General features: G+C 41.0%; 1 protein-coding gene across 1 annotated transcript in view; it reads right to left on the reverse strand.

The window, feature by feature from the left end:
- The window catches only part of wscd2 (WSC domain containing 2), a 51,063-nt gene extending 35,528 nt beyond the window's left edge, over positions 1–15,535 (reverse strand). The window contains exon 1 of the mRNA XM_055048984.1: positions 14,903–15,535. The gene's annotated coding sequence lies outside the window, so the exon portion shown is untranslated. The remainder of the gene's footprint in view (positions 1–14,902) is intronic.
- Between the last annotated feature and the right edge of the window lie 325 nt (positions 15,536–15,860).

Consider the following 15,860-nt stretch of genomic DNA (forward strand, 5'->3'; position numbering starts at 1 on the left):
GCACCCAAAAACATCAGACGAACCCTGATGTCGAAACTCCAGGAGCTTTTCTCTTTTCTTTGTTCAAGTCACTGTGCCACTTCTGATCAAGTTAGCTTCAATATGAAAAGAAATATAACTTATACTATAAATGTGAAAGTATTCATACTTCTTGAACTTTTCTGTATGCTTCAATATATGTTTTCAGGATCTATTTTTCAGGCTAACATTAAGTAGTAACTCACTGTTTGGTGCAGTGGAAGACAGAGAGGTGGACACAGTTATAACTTTTCCAAGGGCCCCTGACCAACAAAGGGCCCTCCACAGTTTTTATTTTTATTTATTCATTGTTTTGTTCATAGAAATTTTAAACAATGGGGCCCTGTCAATTACAAAATTAATTATATTGTGTTACACCTGGAGCTGCATGAAATGGTTCGTTCCTGCTTGGAGCGCTTGTCAGTACAAGACAGGAATGACTGTAGTAGTTACTATGCTACTAAGAAAAATAATAAAGTTACGTTTTCAATAATACCTAACTTTGAAAAGTGAGGTATTTTCAAAGTTAGGTAAAAGTGTCAATTTGTAACCCAGTTTTTCTGGTGGGTCGACTGTGAGATTATCAACCATTCAGTATAGTTAGCTTAGCTACAGACTACTGTTTGCCTCCATTTCACTAGCATTTAATGAATTAAGTAAAGAAATTACCAACATATTCATATATTAAACTTATTATTACACTATTAACACATTTAGTAGCAAGTGAATGAGGTTGATTGACAGCACTAAGACCCTTCTCCTGGTTCTGATTGGTTGTTTTGGCCAGGAGGTTGCATTAATTTAGCCAGTCATAGTAGTTCAGGGAGGAGGTGGAGGAGACTGATCTTTTCACAGATTTTCTGTCTCATAACAAACCATCACAACATGGTGACGGCTTTAACAAGCTGTCACCATTTTAGGGTTAGGGAACCCTAACCCTAACCCCCTAACCCTATATTTAATAAAACACATTTTTTATTAAATATAGAAAAACAATCAAATGGTTTATTTATGACAAAAAAATCAAATGAAGAGTCAAGTGAGGCATGACTTTCTGTCCTGTTCCCTTTACTCTCATTCCCTTAAACAAAATCAGTTGCATTCGAATGTCACCCAATTAGTACAATTCTGTTTAGTTGCTCAGTGAATCCCTCATATCACACTGTTGAACAAACAGCATACAGACCAACGAACGCAGCAGGGGAGAAAGCATAAAGGAGATTTAGGTTTAAAGCGGTATTCCAAGTTTCGAAAATCTCAAAGAGCATCATTCAATCCATCATTCGACCTTGGAAAGAAAACGACGACTGTGAAATTATAAAGGAACAGTCATCCACTCAAATTGACGATCTTGGCAAAGAAAACATTCATCAGAGAAGTAGCCAAGAGACTCAAGGTATCTCTGGCTTTCAGTCAAACTCCGACCAGCCCGTCTCTCCATAGTGAAAAACTGATGGCGGCAGCTTCATGCTGTGGGCTGCTTTTCTTCAGTAGTGACAGGGAAGCTAATTAAAGAATATTAAATGATGAATGGAGATAAATACATGAAACTGGAAGACAAACTAGAGGTTGGACTGGAGCAAAGTTTCACCAACCAGCAGGATAACAACCTTGAATCTACAATAAAAGCTAAACTTTGTGTTGGTAACAAAACAATCCCAAAGACACGTTGTGACTGTGACATGGCAAAATATAAAAAGCACTGCACATAAGCTTGTAATGCACTCAATATGAATGCGGTTTCTTTCACCCTTGCACCAGAAATAAAGTGAAAAAAAAAAAGACGGTAAAACATACATTCACTCAAAATCAATAACATAAGTTTTGTTTTAGTTGTACAAAACTAAGAATCTTGAGCCGTTTCCAAGCTAGAAAACTGAATTGCTCTAAAAATATCTGAGAAAATTGAGAAAGGGTAACCTCTCATGCAAAGGTTACATGAACTGAATGTGTGCATAGGAAAAGCCCAGTGTTATGTAGCTAAGCATGCCTGTGTGTGATGTCTGTCTGCAGGAGCAGAAATGGGCAATGTATCTAGGGATTCGGGCTCCCTGACAGCTGCCTGCTTTCGGCTTGCAGGAATGAGAGCGCCTCAGAGCCGGCGCTTCTCCAGAGATGAATAAAATATGACAAGCACACAGAGTAGTGCTTCGGTGTTGCTCTGATGCAACATGGAACAACACCTCCAACGCTAAGGAAGAAGGAGGAGGGCTGCTCGTGTTTCCATCTGGGTGTGTGAAAGCAAAATCTAAGAAATATCAGCAAGATAAAACATAAGATTATCTTAACTTTCTCAAAAGACATGTGCACTGACACATTGCTGCATCTATCTCGTGGTCAAATCTTCAGCTTGCCAAGTGTAGGTTTGAAATTTTCTGCCCTCTGAAACTTAAAAACCATATAAAATGTCTTTCCACAGAAAAACCTGGAGGGTTCTTGCCAATCAGCCTTGACTCACAGGGGCAAATCAGTAAGTGCTGAAATTTGAGAAGCTGTGAACGGTGTAAATGAAAATACCTCACTACTCCGATGTTGTTGTACGAGTTGTACCTAAAACACACAACAGGGAGACCTGTGAGTTTAAGATTAATTCAGGTACTGTGAGGTTGAGAGTAAACTCTCAAACCCCCCAACATGTTTTTGTGAGAAGAATGCTCAGCAGTAGCGCAGCGATGATTAACCCTGCGGTGCGACACGTAATTACAGTTACTGCTGTTGTTGTTGTGTTCAACTGCAGAGGGAGCAACTTTTTACATAACATAAATAAATATCCATTCAAATGCTTGCTTAGGTTTAGGTTGATAAATGGACGATTAATGTGGCTGCAAGCAGCTACAAAGGGGCAATCAGCACCTTCCTGAGGCAGAGTTGCTATGGCAACGCGATTTGATCACGTTAAAGGTTTGGCTAAAGCAATGAGAATAAAAGCATGTGGCTTAATAAAGCTCCCCAGTGGTCAAATGACCCCAAGGTGTAGAGAAAACCTCACTTGGTAAAAAGCCGGTCCACCGTCAGTCGTGATTAAACGTGGAGTCGACATGAAAACGCTTTAAAAGCAGAACACACTTGACGACCTCATGAATATTTTTGGGGTTTTTTTACACCAATTTCAATGAATCTGCATTGCTTTTTGCACGTTCACTTTGCCTTTCTCTTCTCCAAATGTGCCTGTGGCTTCAAAAAGCCTGAGATGACAGAAAATTGAAAAGTCAATGGGTAGTATCGCAGCAGCAGTAACAGAGCTATTCTTTTCAGTCTAAGGTAAAAGTGCGTGAAACAGCCACAGAGAGGCTGTTGTGGTTAAGATGGAAAGAAAATAAATTTGGTATTTTATTTATTTTTTTATTTTTTTTGCATTCAATGGGAAGCAGAGAAAACCCATGAAGGGATTCATTCCCTCCTGTCAAGTCTGGTCTGTGATGCTTTCTTTGCCTCTTGGTGTGAAATTATATAAGGACAGAGACAATATGGGGGCTGTAACTGGTGCTGTTGTTAAATCTTGGGAGCTGCAAAGGAGGCTGCCACATAGCTGAGTTGGTGAGTAGGTGTAAAGTGGAGGAGGGCGGTGCTAGCAGCATCTTAGTAAAACAAACAGAGAACCTTTCACTCAGTGGCTCTGCTGCAGCGGGGGTTCTGCTTAGTCGGGTTTCTTTCAAGCAAAAAGAACAGCCTACAGAAAAATAAATCAACTATGCATAAAATTCTTGAAAATGCTAAATGAAAAACGCCTCAAGTCTGAGAAAAAGATCAATACTTAAAAACTGCTCGCTAATGAGTAGTTATTCAAGGTTACAAGTCCAGAGACCTGTGGGAGGGCTGGGAAGGGCCTGAATTATTGATCTTGGCTTGGTCCCTTGAAGCTTTTCAGCATATTTAAAGAGGTCAAAAATTATACGTGGTGTCATTGCAAGACATGCATTTTAAAGGAAAAGGCTTGCAGATTCTTGCCAAGTAGCTTTATGTTTTGTGACCACACTGGCATTATTATCAAAAGATGTAAGGTCCATGGAACAGTAGCCAGTCTCTCAAAACAAGGACAAAAATAAAATAAAATTAAAGCTGCAAGCAGCCTCGAACGGCCCTCGCAGCCAAGCGCCGCTCCGGCCTATTACCACCGGGGTACTAGCAACCGTCGCCTCACGTCAGCCACCACAGAAGCTCTCACGCAGTTTTCAGCTCCTCCCCGCACCGGAAGCTGTTGCTCAGTTTCCATCAACGCTGGCCACGTGCTAACACAGAAGTTGCGCAGTTTCCGCGCCCGTCCACCAGGCGGTACGCACTGATGCGTTTGGAGGCGCTCCTTGACGATGCAAAAATGTGGTGCAGATTCATTGGTTTAGCGAGGAAATATAGCTGGCGGATTAATGTAGGACGCGCAGTGGAGCCAAAATATATTTCAATGCTGTTGTTCTCTTTAGAGGTCAACAAAGGTCATACGTATCCAATTTGGCGTCAGTCGGAAGATCCACGTGTAATTTACAGCCGATCATATGCACATGGCGAAGTACTACAGTTCGTCATTTTTCATCATTTTCAGCTGTGTTTCTAAAGCACTATTTCATTGTTGGAGTAATTCTTACTCAGAGTGGCGAATTACTGAAATGGTTTGTAAGAAGTAAGAAAACGCTACATTTACTGCATGATTTAATTCAACAAAAATTATATGAGACATTTCTATCCTTTTAGAAATTTCATGGCAACGCTCTCACAAAGTTTTCGCGCCCATCCGCCCATGGATCTGTCATTGGTGGAGGAACACTGACACCTACTGGCGAAATACTGATATTGTTCTTCATCCTGTTTATCTGCTGCTTCATTTGTGGAGCAATACTGACCCCAAGTGGCGAATTACTGAAATGGTTTATAAACACCAAAAATAGGATCAAAATCTGAACTTCAATCTAAAATGGCCGACTTCCTCTGGGATTTAGACCATGGCTCCAAGAGACTTTTTTGTAAGTCCTGACATGGTACACACGTGTACAAAGTTTCGTAATTGTAGGCTAAAGCATGGCTTGGGGCTGATCATTTAAAATTTTCTAGGGGGCGCTATAGAGAATTAGGCCACACCCTACAAATATTGTGATGGATTCCTGTCGGGGAGTGGATGAAGATCCATCCTTGTGAGTTTGGAGCAGCTGCGCCCAAAAATGTGGAATTGAGAGCCAATCGTATGGCGATTGCGTTACAGGTCACTTTACCACGCCGCCACGCCCAGCTGCTCCATCGAAGCTGGTCGGGGTTGGAATCCTCAACACCAACATGTCTTCTGTGTCTGGGCACAGTTTCATGTTGATGAGGTCAAAGGGGTCAGATAGCGACCCTTAAGAGTAAAACATCACACTTCCTTTTCTCAGGGGGCGTGGCCTAAGTGATGTCATCATTCGACCATAGGGTATTGTAGGACACCCGATGATGATCAATCACAGTAACTTTGGTGCCTCTGTGAGTTTCTGTGTAGGAAATATAGCAGTTTATGTTTTTATGGCGTGTAGGTGAACTTTGACCCCTGCTAACCCCCTTTCAGCATTCTCAAAAACTCACCGTTTGATAACTTCAGATGGGACATGCCTTATGAATAGACTGACCGAGTTTGAAGCCGATCAATCGAAATCCCTAGGAGGAGTTCGATCAAAATACGGAGGCTGTAAATGGCAAAAATGGGGTCAAATCTGAACTTCAATCTAAAATGGCCGACTTCCTGTGGGGTTTAGACCATGGCTCCAAGAGACTTTTTGTTGTCCTGACAAGGTACACATGTGTACAACGTTTTGTAATTGTAGGTTAAAGCATGGCTTGGGGCTGATCATTTAAAGTTTTCTAGGGGGCGCTATAGAGAAATTAGGCCACGCCCACCAAATATTGTGATGGATTCCTGTCGGGGAGTCGATGAAGATCCATCCTTGTGAGTTTGGAGCAGCTGGGACCGAAACTGTGGAATTGAGAGCAAAACATATGGCGATGGCGTTACAGGTCACTTCGCCACGCCGCCACGCCCATCTGCTCCATCGAAGCTGGTCGGGGTTGGAATCCTCAATACACCAACATGTCTTCTGTGTCTGGGCACAGTTTCATGTTGATGAGGTCAAAGGGGTCAGATAGCGACAGTCCACAGTAAAACATTACACTTCCTCTTCTCATGGGGCGTGGCCTAAGTGATGTCATCATTCAACCATAGGGTATTGTAGGACACCCGATGATGATCAATCACAGAAACTTTGGTGCCTCTGTGAGTTTCTGTGTAGGAGATATAGCAGTTAATTTTTTTATGGCGAGTAGGTGAACTTTGACCCCTGCTAACCCCCCTTCAGCATACTCAAAAACTCACAGTTTTGATAACTTTAGATGGGACATGCCTTATGAACAGACTGACCGAGTTTGAAGCCGATCAATCGAAATCCCTAGGAGGAGTTCGATCAAATACGGAGGCTGTAAATGGCAAAAATGGCCTCAAAATTGGACCTTCAATCCAAAATGGCCGACTTCCTGTGATACTTGCACTATGACATTAATTGTAAATTTTGAGCATCTTGGGGAGCTCTACAAGTGTACCAAATTTCATGTCTCTAGGATAAAGTAAGTGAATAGCAAAGGGTCCTTTGAAAATTTCTAGGTGGCGCTATTGAGCCATTTTTTATGGGATTTTTGCAATGACCTTAAAATACAAAATTTTGAAACTCCCTTTACGCGTCCGCCAAGTTTGGTGAGTTTTTGAAAATGATAAAGCCCCCAAAAAGGCCCCTCTTTAGGGGGGCAGAATAATAATAATAAGAAACAGTACAGAAACAATAGGCCTTCGCAGCGCTTAGCTGCTCGGGCCTAATAAGTGCATCCAAGGCTTTTTAAAGAGGTGGAACAAGTGCAGGTGATAGAAAAAGAGCTGAGAAAACCATATAAAGCCACCGAAGCTGAAGGCCAAGGTGAAGCTTTGTTGCTTTCTGGTCGGATCATCTGCTCCATTTTACACTATAATAAGCTCCATGGAGGAAAACGTGGGATTTGTTTTGGGGTTACTTTCCTGTGTTTGGCATGGGGAACACTGAAACTGTGCACAAGGTTTCATTTCAAAATTATATTTGCAACGAGGCTGTCATTAAATGTCTATGGAAATACTGAAAACTGCAGAGTGGGGATGACACATTTCAAACTCAAGACTTAACAAGGGATTGCATGAAAACTTTTCAAACCGGATGTTTAAATGCATCAGGAGCTTCAGGGTAAGATATATTTTTATCATCCAAGACTCAAGGACATTAACAAGCATAACATAAACTTTTTGAGACAAATGCAGGCTTATTATTCATTATAGGGAACATAACTTGTCCAGTTTCCTTTTCCCTTGCATTCTTTGCTGAAATTAAAATGGTATATATGTAGGAAACCTCACTCACAACATTCAAGAAAGAAAGAATCATTCACATGATGCTAGTTTAAATTAATTAAATAGCTGATCATCTACAGTGACCAGCTGTTCTGTTTTTCACAGTTTACTGCTACAGGTGACAATTCAAGGAAACTGTTGCAATTCCCCAGTCAAAGTCCAGATCCCTGCATTACTGAGTAGCTGTGGTCAAACCTTAACAGGACTGAGCAGAAATTTGTGGGGAAAAAATGACACTAAATGCTGCACAAAGAGAAGACTCATAATACATCCTTTTACATCCATCTGGTCAATGAACTGGAGGATTTATTGGTACAACTGTATTAACAGAAACAAAATAAGATTGTGTGAGACTGATTACAGTAGTTTTCCTTAAAGATAATTGAGTGCTTTTGGTAATTGTATGTCATAATTTTATACAGCTGTGTATATAAACCATATTATGAAAAAAGGAAAAACAAACAATGTAAATTGCTCTGCACTGTTTTCAGTAATTGTAAAATCTTATCAAGCAACCACATGATGAATACTGAAGGATGCTGTAAACTCTTTGACAAGACAATATTAAACACTGAAACTGAGTCTGAACAAACACCAAGACCTTGTTTATGTTGCTGGTCGACTGAGGAGAGGTCTGAAGTCTTAGTCATTCTCCCCCTGGGCATCCTGGATGTGACATAGGCAAAGATGCAGAGATGTCAAGAGGAGATGACACGGGTTGACAGATCACGATGACTGGTTTGTGGCTGACCAGGCGTTACATTTACAGCACATGATAGTTCCTAACATCAGGGTCGACCTGAGTCATTCTACCGACAGATGGAGAACATAAGCAGCAAGGAGGAGCTCAGGTTAGCGCTGTGCTTTCTGCCAGTAAAGTAGCTGATAAGGGGATAGACTTAGGCGCTCATCCTGGCTGCTGCTGGAAAATTAATTGAACCACATGTAAGACTGTGAACGTAGGAATCATAATCCCCTATTTTAGGTGGGTATGAATAAGCCCTGCCTGGTTTACTGCTACACATCATTCACATGAAATCCCAATGGATGTAATTACTGAGCAAAAAACTATCATTAGGAAGTGCAACTATTACCCTGGAACAGCATATTCCCGGCAGGAGGTAGGTAAAAGTAGTTTATCCCCTCAAAAACCTTTAGCATCCCATAATTCCAGCAGTAGATAGAAACATAATGATGCACAACTTGATTTGGGTATGGTGCTTCACTTCACAGCAACCTGAGAAATTTCTCTAGCAAGTGTGAAAACCCAATTAGGGCTCAACACACTGAGAAGAGATCAGACGCCACTGTTGACGCTGACTTTGGAGGCTGACAGAACCAGAGGGGACTCCCGTTATTTATCGCAGGAGGTGGGGAGCTCCTGCTTCTGTGCAGCAGTATTGTTGGTGTGCTGCTTCTCAAAATCTCCTGGCATCCTCTTTAAAGCTAAGCCCTGTCTGATTCTGCACAGCGCAGGCTGCATTGATGTGCTCCCACAGATTGACGAACACTGTTTGAGGTGCAGCTGATTGCTAACGCTGATCTAATATTGACGTTGCTTCACTAACAAGCCTATAAATGGAATCCTGATATGTTTGACTCTCATTAAATTAAGCCTTCCACATTCTTATCCTCAGTAGAAATTAATGAGGTCTTCATGAGTTTGTCATCTTCGTTTTGGAATAAATAACTTTAATGTGGTTTTAAATAAAGTTTGTGGTTAAAGCTGCAGTAGGTGGCTGAAGGAAACAGTTTTCCTCTGAAGTTACATCTCGTCGTTTCTCCGCCATTAGCACAGCTGCAGCAAACCCACAATCGGTGACTGACAGTGCTAAGACCTTCCTCTAGACTTGTTTCTGACCAGAACCAGTGTATTTTTCAAATGGGAGCAGTGACCACTCGATGAGCTTGATTTTTTTCACAATTTCTCTCTCTCATATTATCCTGTCACTATTTGCTAGTGACAGCTCTAACAAATATGTAAAAAACATGTTTTATAAAAGTTACCTAGTGCTACTTTAAGGTGAAAGACATAACCCTCAGAGCGACACAGACCTTTTTTGTCTTCCAGAGGCAGAGCTATGCATCCAAATTTTTCCTGTTTAAAGGCTTTTCTGTGTGCAGATTGGAGCTCTGTTGGTACAGCAGGTAAGGAAAACAGAGCCCATCAGTTTAACACCCACAAAGACCTTTTTGTGATGCAGGGATCAGGTTGAACAGAGAACAAGGAGGTCTGCTACTCCAGGTGAGCAATTACAGAGGCGATGTGTTAATCCTGCTGACTGGCACTGTCTCAAGGTCGACTACAGACCCCAGAAAATGAGTCTTTTGTATTCACTTGTCTACCCCCTGTCTGATTTCTCATTTCCCAAAGCTTTCATACACTCTCCAGAGAGATTTAAGCACGACATTTAGAGAGCAGAGAGTCACTTTGAAGCTTTAGAGAGTAAATAGTTCAGGTCAGATGAAGGAGAGTCGGCTTTGATTGATTCACAAACAGTAAATGTTCTAAAACTCTTTTTATAGGAGATATTGTTTTTGTAATGTTGATGGACTTTCTGAGAAAGAGATATCTACATTCTTTCTTTTATAGATCAACATATCACAAAACAATGAGCTCAATTTAAGAAATTGTGTGGCATTCTTAGTGCTTTAAGAATACTTCTACAAAAATCTGACTATATTGTTTGTTTTAATAAAAATATGTGTTCAGCTTATTGTTCAGTAGGTACAATTACAAAAAAAATGGCCCCAGAATGTGAAGTCCTACAACTTATCCTAGAGGAGCCAACTATAGGACTGGCTGCTCTAATCCTGTAGTTGGGGAGTCAATCCTATAGCTGTGTAAAATAAGCTTATTTCTGTTTAAAACAAGAAACAAGCTTACACAGCTTATTTTCTGTGTAAAATAAGCTTACATTGGTTCAGCTTATTTTAAGCAGAAAACAACAATTATTCAACCAGGAAATGGAGGTAGGATAAGGTGCTTTGCCAATGATCCACTGAAAACAGAATAATTAAAGTAGCCATCTGTAAACCTGTGTAGACTGGAGATGTTTTAAGACAGAATATGTCCGCTTTGGTCTCGACGCTTCTCAGGCGACCTTTGAGAGCAGCTAATCGAGATTTCTACAAAGCAAAGGCATTAGTTACCTACAGCTGGTAACATATTAAAAACTTGAGTCCTTTCAAATGAACATTACTTTAAATAATCACAATGTATCCCTTTAGGGTGGGAAAATGCTCTTTTCTCAGTTAGAGAAAAGCCAAAACGCAGGTTTTACTGTAAAAATGTAATAAGTCTTGAAATTAAATCCTATAACAAAAAAAAAAAAAAAAATGCCTTCTGGGTGAAAATAAGATCAAAACTTATAAAACTTAAATGTTAACAAGTCAACATTTTTTAATCACTGACAACAATGAAAGACAAAAATTATTCCTATCAGCAAACCCCAGATCAAAGTGAGGCATTAGGTTTTGGGGTTTCCCAGTTATTATCTGATTTGTGTCCTCTGGTATTTCCTTGCCACCTGTTTAGGCAGGCCTTATCCGAAAAGGTTTTACGGAAAAATTCTGGTGTTGGGGAATAATCCTATTATGACATGAAAATCTGTCTGAGAGGTGCATGCAGCAAAAAGGATGACAAACTACTCAAATCTGTGCAACAGTTTAATGCTTTTCTGTCTTATGTATCTATTTATAAGGGAAACAGTAAAACAGTTGCTGCAAAACGCATTAATTTAGGGACAGCTTTTCTACAGCCACACTCTGGAGACAAATCCTCATTCCATTTACTTAATTACCCTAATTTTCGTTTGCTCATGTGGAAGATGGCGTTTCCCGATCTTTTGTGTGCATCAGCCAAAGACAAAGTTGTAATCCTATCCTTCAAACAGACATGCTGTTCAGAGGAAACTATTAAGACAAAGGGTGCATAAGCTGAATTAGCAAAACCCAAACCCAAATGGAAAGCTGGAAAACCCCATTTATTACATGGATATGGTTTTGTGGATCGGACCAATCCAAACATTCTCCAGCAATCACAGCTTTTCCCTTCACAGTGACATTCACATTGATAGAGATTATACTGGTTGATGCAGATTCCTATCTGTTCGTAGTATCCAGAATAAAATTATGCTAATGTTAGCCTAGCATTTCAATAAACTGCTCAGTAAAAACATGTCAATAGAAAGGTCCAATATGTGTAAAAATCAACATAGTTTTCCAAACTCAAATTAACTTTTTTTTTTCCCTATCCTAGATAGAAGGCAAACAGTAACAAGTGAGACTGGTCCTGTAAAGAGACAGAAACTTTCAAGATGACTTTGGCAAAGGCATCAGGGTTTTTAATGCTAAGCTATTTTAGTAAGAGCTCTAATAAGGATCTTGACATTCTTTCTTCGCAGTGATATATCAAGAATCACTCCACCCATCAAACCCACACACAGTTTCTGCTGCATGGCCATCATTTTACTGTAATGACCAGCAAAAGTTATGTACACTGTAATTTCTGTCAGTTCCCCCGGTAATTGTCAAAAGATCAGGGGGCCACTGGACATGATTCACCGCACGTCCCTGAGAGGATGGCCGAGAGGGATGCAGAACTAAGCAACGGAGGATTTCAAAGCCTTCCCGCTCTGCACTACGCCAATACACAACGGGCTCCATATCAGAGCCACTCTCAGGTTCTCCTCTGCAGCAAAAGCTAATCTCAAAAATACAACATTACAAGGTGCAAAAAATGCTGCTCCTTCGAAGAATTTAATCTTTGCAGAGCATTTAAGATTCCCTTTTAATGCCAGTGGGGTTCTGGGGTTAAAAAAAGCAGCTATCTTGACTCTGATTATTTTCTGCATCAACAACAGCAGTGGGAACGGCATCATGCATTGAAACAAGGTAACAAACATGAATTTCAGCTGTTGGCTTTTTCCCCCGATGTCTGTTCTTTGCTGCCTCAGGGAAGAGAAAGCTTTCAGGACATTACAGCAGCTGTTAGTAATAAGAAAATCTATGTGATGTATTTTTTATGTCAGATCTTTCACACGTTTCTCTTGAATAGCTGAAACCATATTCACACTAAACATGACATAAATGCTCATTAGGTCTTTATGGGATTAAGAATGGGTTCAGCAAAGTTCATGGCATTGATCACTGCAGCATGTTCCTGATTCAGGATCTGTGAACCCTGCTGTGGCCGCGTTCCCTCCGCCTTAACAAGAGGTCTGTCAGGCTCTGTGCTTTTTTATTTACTGTCATGACAAGTGCTGAAATAGCAGCAGCATGAGCAATTAGTGTCATTCATGAATTGATTAAACCACACTGTAATCAATCTAAAGAACCGCAAAGCTCCTCTTCCTCCTCCTCTTCAGCACGTTCCAGAGAGAGGTGGCTCAATTCATTGATATATAATACAAGGTCACTGCAAACAAGGTGGGACAGTGGAAATGCTCTCAGAATGATTACAATTGCATCATCATAGTTTGGTTTTGTTCTTTGTAAAGTTTTTCTGACAAACACTCAAATGCATGTTGTATTCTGCTGAAGTTAGCTCCACAGTAAATGAAACCCTTGCTGCATAAAACAGCATGCGGTGAGTCTTGAGGTGAAAGTCTGAAAATAAACATGCGCAAAGTCTCAGTTCTGCAAACAATCCCCGCGACGCTGTTTTCATTCAAAAAATAAACACAAGGAGACAGCTGTCTTTTCTACTTTTGTGTAGCTATATTAGTGCCCTGCTGTGTGTCTACTTCAGGTCTTTTTAAAATAAGAGAGGCAGATATGACATGTCCTGTCTGTACAGTGTGCACTTATCAGTGCACAAAATATTATTGTTGTCAACGAACAGGAACATCTTTAAAAAAATAAGAAATTCTGTGTAAAAGAGTAATTTTTCTTGCCAGTCATCTCAGAAAGTAAAACTTTGATAGTTTGATGTGATATAATTTTTTGAGACACTGAAGTTTATGCTTTCTTTACCTATAAGACAAAGTCATTAAACTTGCAAAAAAACCAGCATAAAATTACTTTCATTTTGTGAGATGATTGGCAAGAAATACTGCACTTTTATGCATTATTCTAGTTTTTTGAGGTGAACATGTTTGTGTGTGAATTAATAATGATGTAGAGGAATGTCTGGCATCCAGGTGGTACATTTGTTAGTGCTGCTGCCTTGCAGCAAGAAGAACCGCGTTCAAATCCCAGCTTATTTTTGTGCATATAGTTTGCACATTTTCTCCTTGATTTTTGGGGTTCACCCCGGGGAAAACCAGTGTCCTCTCACAGTCCAGAGACATTCATGTTGGGTTAATCATCCACTTCCCATCACCCTTAAATGTAAGCGTAAGGTGGTCTGTCCTGTGTGTCTACTGGCAACCAGTTCCGGTTCATCCAACAGTTGCCTACTGGACAAAAATACATACACATTTTCTAAATGTTCTTTTTTTTCCTTGTTGCATTTCTTTTTGTAAAATATAACTGGTTTCAGTTGTCAACTTGCCATGTTGCATTTTATTATGCAATTGCAACAATTACTGTTAGAAACAGCTGACAAAAAAAATTAAAAATAGGGCTTATTTTCAAATACGGTTTTGGAGTAATGGAGCCATTGACGTAGCCCTTTCCCAACAATTATAGTTACTCAAATGGCCCATTGGGAAAATTTAGTGGCCACCTCTGTCCACCCCACCATCAATCATGAACAAGACATGGAGGAATTTCCACTTCTACTTTTGGGGCGGAGGCTCAGCGAGGACCTGGATGGAGCAGTGCACCTTTTTTGTTGTTGTTGTTTGTTTAATTAGCTACATCTGCACTCTTCAGTTGTGAATAACTGGAGTTGCAAGTGTTTGCAGCTGTTAGCTTTTTGGGTCAGCAGCTGAAAGGTTCTGAAGCCACACACTACAAAACAGGCTCAGCACAGGTTGAACTCGGCCAGGGTGATTTGCAGCTGTGGTTAAAAATTAGCAGGAGGTCTCTAATGAAATTCTAGCATCTTCACACTTGGGGGCCCCGGGTGACAAAGGGGTCCAGTCTGTGGGCCACCAAGCATGGATTTGGTTTGACTTAAGCCTCGTCACAGGCCAACAGACAAGTCAAACAAGAAAAAGCAAAGCCGTAGAAACAGCTGTCACAAACTTGCAGAAATCTCTTTTATTGATATAAGTCATCTAATGCAGCTGTTTGCTGTTGTCACTGCTTGCAACATCATCTGGAATCTAATTAGTCAGAACAAAACAAGCAGTGATTTCTTTCCCATTACACTAGGGCAGCATTAGTGTTGCAAACAAATATGTGGGTTTTTGACGATTTCCGCCACTTGTTTATTCCAGAAGTGTTCTTGTTCAATCAAGAACCAGCAGGAGTCCTGCAGCACAGATCCAACCAGGGCTGCCACTGCACAGGTTTCACTTCCATACTGTGTGATCTGCTGCTGCAGCTGCAGCTGATATCTGTGATTCAGGTTTTAATCAAATGAAGAGATAACATGAGTACAGCTCTTCTTACCTCAGCCTTGAGTCTGAGTGAAGCCTCAGCAGATGATGTGGATGTTCATGCAGGAAGGAAGTCAGCAGAGGATGGTCATCTGTCAGGCTCAGTCATGATGTTTCACCTCCAGAATAAGCAACTCCTGTGTCTGCCGTGCTTCCGTCCGCAGCCTGCAGAGGTTAGTTGGTGGATCCCGTCAGCTCGTACGGTTCTGCTCTCTTTGCTGGTTCTGCTATGAGCTTCAGTCCGCTATGCACCGCGAATAAACCCGCTGGACGCTCCTATGTGTCGCTCGGAGAGGCAAGGAGAAGTGTTAATGGCTCCCAGCGCTGGCTCCTTCCTCTTACAATCACTGCTGTAATCTGTTTAAGTCGAAGCTTGAATGCGAATAAGCGGTGGGTCGACCTGTTTTTTTTTTCTTTCTTTCTTTTTTGTCGGCTGTCCGATGAGCAGACAGCTTCATGCTGCAGGGAGGCAGCGCCGCACCGTGCGCCCTGCGCTCCCACATGGACCAACAGCACTGCCTGCTGTACTTAAAGCGACACAGCAGAGACCGCTTCTTTCCGGGCAGAGCAGGTAAAGCCTCGTCAGCCAGGTCAGGGCCGGCCCGAAGGTCTATGAGGCCCTGCAGAATTACGCTTGGGGGCCCAGTGCGATGATTAATGTGGCAAGTTCAGGCAAAAAAGGCTAACACTTACCGAACAGAATATAGAATAGAATAGAACAGAGTCCCAGTGTGTTTTTCTCTAAATCAAGAATAGTAAAGATTTGTTAACAGGTAAAATAGACACGTAAACATGCATTTAAGAAGTAAATGTTTACAAATTCAGAAGCAAGAAGCTGAAAGAATATCTTTTCTGATAGTATTATAGAGAGGTTAGGTCTTGTATGATCCATTTAATCTTTTAGTCCTGTGAGAATTGAGCAAGTATAGATTGTTTGTTGGTAAGCAATATCTCAAGTTGTGCTTCTACAT

This window comes from Poeciliopsis prolifica, unplaced genomic scaffold, assembly GCF_027474105.1.
Source record: "Poeciliopsis prolifica strain line A6 unplaced genomic scaffold, Auburn_PproV2 SCAFFOLD028, whole genome shotgun sequence".
In the NCBI taxonomy this organism is placed as follows: domain Eukaryota; kingdom Metazoa; phylum Chordata; class Actinopteri; order Cyprinodontiformes; family Poeciliidae; genus Poeciliopsis; species Poeciliopsis prolifica.